Genomic DNA, 4,087 nt, shown 5'->3' on the forward strand with positions numbered 1-4,087 from the left:
TGCCAGGGAAGCTGCGTCCCTCCAGAGGCGCTTGAGAAGCCAGAGGGGCCGTGGGTGAGTTTGTGATGAGGTGAGTGTGAAGTGTGGAAGGGGGAGGGTGGCAAGAGGAGGTTTTGAGAGGAAAAAAGGTGCTGCTGAGCTGGTAGGGGAGGGCAAGGTCCCAGGCGGGTGTTGTGTGAGGAGCTGTGTAGGCCCGGAAAGGCGTCCTGCTGGGCAAGGGCAGGTGAGGAGGGCCAGGGCTGTTGCTGCGGCCAAAGCCTTTGGGAAGCAGAAGAGGGCCAGGGGTGTTGTTGCCTGCTGGGGCCCATGCGACGGTGTAGGTGTACGCTGACCATAGCTTTTCTGTGGGAGCTGGGGCTACTCATCATGTCCCTTTCTTCGTTAGTATAGTGGTGAGTATCCCCGCCTGTCACGTGGGAGACCGGGGTTCGATTCCCCGACGGGGAGGGTGACCCCTTTTGAAGGGGGGACAAAGAAATCCCTGGCCTGCCCGCCACATGCCTTGCATTCTCTTTCGACGGCCACTTCCCTTCGCACCCCGCACTGATGACTTTCACCTCCAGAGAGACAGTTACCTCGCAAGGACACGCTCGCCCTAGCCAAAGCCTCCCCCGGGGCCTGCACGTGGGGGCACGTTTCAGAGCGGCAAAGGGAAATAGGCTGGCCAGGACCATGAGGACAATGGCCCAGACAAACAGGGAGGCACTTGGTCCAGGGGTGGAGGAAGACAGAAAAAGGGACAGGCATGGGATTGGCTTCCTGTCTTGTTTCCTTTGCTCAGCATTTGACCTGTGACTGTAATGGGGAGACTTGAGAAAGACCTGTGGCCGCCGGCGAGGTAGGTGGCCGCCCCGAGAGCGCAGAGCTGAGCATTTTCCGCTGGGCTGCTGCCTGCGCCCCAGCACCTGGCCGTGATCGTATAGTGGTTAGTACTCTGCACCGTGGCGCAGCAACCTCGTTTCGAATCCGGGTCACGGCATTGCTTTTTGGTGGGGAGGGCTATCCTGCAGCACGCCTCGTGCCTCAGTCTGCTGGCCTCCGCTTGCAAAGAGAGCCATCAGCCGGTCCGCATTTTCTGCTTGGTAAAGTCAAGTCAGTGTGGTCCATCGGTCTGACAAAGTGTCCCAGGACTTCTTGCTGGGTGCCAGGGTCCAAAAGCAGCGCATTCCCTCCTGGAAAGGGCTGTGTATCGAATGTCCATCCAGTGCGCGCGTTGAAGGGAAGGATCTGCGTGCCAGGGAAGCTGCATCCCTCCAGAGGCGCTTGAGAAGCCAAAGGGGCCGTGGGTGAGTTTGTGATGAGGTGAGTGTGAAGTGTGGAAGGGGGAGGATGGCAAGAGGAGGTTTTGAGAGGAAAAAAGGTGCTGCTGAGCTGGTAGGGGAGGGCAAGGTCCCAGGCGGGTGTTGTGTGAGGAGCTGTGTAGGCCCGAAAAGGCGTCCTGCTGGGCAAGGGCAGGTGAGGAGGGCCAGGGCTGTTGCTGCGGCCAAAGCCTTTGGGAAGCAGAAGATGGCCAGGGGTGTTGTTGCCTGCTGGGGCCCATGCGATGGTGTAGGTGTACGCTGACCATAGCTGGTCTGTGGGAGCTGGGGCCACTCACTGTGCCCCTTTCCTCGTCAGTATAGTGGTGAGTATCCCCGCCTGTCACGCGGGAGACCGGGGTTCGGTTCCCCGACAGGGAGGGTGTGACGTTATTGATATAAATTGGGACCATATAGAACATGGGTTGCAACCAAGGTCCTGCAGTGGCACCAAATCTTAGATAAAGGGGGTCATCTAAGGTGTCTAAGACCAGATTATGGGTTGCTGATTATAATTATGCTGTCTATATGTCTGTATCATTTTCAGTTGAAGTTATGAATGTTGGCTCTATGCTGTCAGTATTTCAAGTTGGTGCTGTGCTTCTGGGGGAAGCCTCCCAGACAAGCTGGTGTTAGCTCTGCCTAGCCTGTTTGATGGCCCATTAAAGGCCATCGGCTACACAATGGACCCATGGAGAGAAGGCAGACACGCCTTGTGACTCAGCAAAGTATGCAGGGCTGGCTCATGTGACTCCAGGCTCCATTTTGCTGTAAAATTCCACAGTGAAGACAAAGGGATTCTTACACCTGGAAAAGTCTATATAAGCCTAATGCCTCATCTCCACCTGGTCTTCAATCCTGCTTCTGACCTCTGGAGGGACTTTGCTACAAACTGAAGCTCTGCACAAAGGACTGAGGACCCATCCCAGCGGGGGATGCATTCCAGAGACTTAAATTGAACCTGCAGTTTACTCCATCACTGCTGCAAGCCTGAACTAAGAACTTTGCCATTACTGTATGTAATTGATTCCATTTAACCAATTCTACCTCTCTTCTCTACCTTTTTCCCTTTGTAAATAAACCTTTAGATTTTAGATTCTAAAGGATTGGCAACAGCGTAATTTGTGGGTAAGATCTGATGTGTATATTGGCCTGGGTCTGGGGCTTGGTCCTTTGGGATCGAGGGAACCTTTTTCTTTTATTGGAGTGTTGGTTTTCATAACCATTTATCCCCAGGACGAGTGCACTGGTGGTGATACTGGGAGACTGGAGTGTCTAAGGAAATTGCTTGTGTGACTTGTGGTTAGCCAGTGGGGTGAGACCAAAGTCCTTTTTGTCTGGCTGGTTTGGTTTGCCTTAGAGGTGGAAAAACCCCAGCCTAGGGCTGTAACTGCCCTGTTGTGATGGAGCGATTCTGGCGGGACCCAACTGAGAGTGCCAAATCAGGACCAATTGCTTAAACAGGGCAGTTACAGCCCTAGGCTGGGTTTTTACCACCTCTAAGGCAAACCACACCGGCCAGACAAAAGGGACTTTGGTCTCACCCCACTGGCTAACCACAAGTCACACAAGCAATTTCCTTAGACACTCCAGTCTCCCAGTATCACCACCAGTGCACTGTCCTGGGGATAAATGGTTATGAAAACCAACACCCCAATAAAAGAAAAAGGTTCCTCGATCCCAAAGGACCAAGCCCCAGACCCAGGTCAATATACACATCAGATCTTACCCACAAATCACGCTTGTTGCCAATCCTTTAGAATCTAAAATCTAAAGGTTTATTTACAAAGGGAAAAAGGTAGAGAAGAGAGGTAGAATTGGTTAAATGCAATCAATTACATGCAGTAATGGCAAAGTTCTTAGTTCAGGCTTGCAGCAGTGATGGAGTAAACTGCAGGTTTAGATTAAGTCTCTGGAGAGCATCCCCCACTGGGATGGGTCCTTCAGTCCCTGGTGTAGAGCTTCAGTTTGTAGCAAAGTCCCTCCAGAGGTCAGAAGCAGGATTGAAGACAAGATGGAGATGAGGCATTAGGCTTATATAGACTTTTCCAGGTGTAAGAATCCCTTTGTCTTCACTGTGAATTTTACAGCAAAAATATGGAGTCTGGAGTCACATGGGCCAGTCCCTGCATACTTTGCTGAGTCACAAGGCGTGTCTGCCTTCTCTCCATGGGTCCATTGTGTCCTTAATGGTCCTTAATGGGCCATCAAATAGGCTAGGCAGAGCTAACACCAGCTTGTCTGGGAGGCTTCCCAGAAGCACAGCACAAACTTGAAATACTGACAGCATGGAGCCAACATTCATAACTTCAGCTAACAATGATACAGACATACAGACAGCATAATTATAACCAGCAACCCATAACCTGGTCTTAGACACCTTATATGACCCCCTTTACTTAGGATTTGGTGCCACTACAGGACCTTGGTTGCAACCCATGTTCTATATGGTCCCCATTTATATCAATAACGTCACACCCCCAACGCAAAATTGATGCAGGAAGGGATGACAAAACATCGCTGACTGCATCCCAAGAGCCCCTTTCCTTGGGTCTGTCTCACTACAGCTAGTGTTGGGCTAGAGGCCGCACCAGGGTATAACCGAAATGGTTTATCAAAGTCATGTTCAATAACATGAATGGATCTCTTTACAAACTCAAGGTATAACTTGGTTAGCTTTTGCAGCATGGTTCCTGTATGTTTCATGTGATCTTGCCAAGAGCTAAAGAAAATAGCTACTTTATCCATACCAGTTCTGGCCAATATTTTGAACCCAAATAACATTAAAC

At 51.2% G+C, this 4,087-nt stretch overlaps 1 non-coding gene across 1 annotated transcript; it reads left to right on the forward strand.

Moving 5' to 3' along the window:
* Positions 1–375: 375 nt before the first annotated feature.
* Positions 376–447, forward strand: TRNAD-GUC. Its single transcript has one exon. It is a non-coding gene; the product is annotated as a tRNA-Asp (tRNA).
* Positions 448–4,087: the final 3,640 nt, after the last annotated feature.

Source organism: Mauremys reevesii, linkage group 12 (genome assembly GCF_016161935.1).
Source record: "Mauremys reevesii isolate NIE-2019 linkage group 12, ASM1616193v1, whole genome shotgun sequence".
Taxonomy (NCBI): domain Eukaryota; kingdom Metazoa; phylum Chordata; order Testudines; family Geoemydidae; genus Mauremys; species Mauremys reevesii.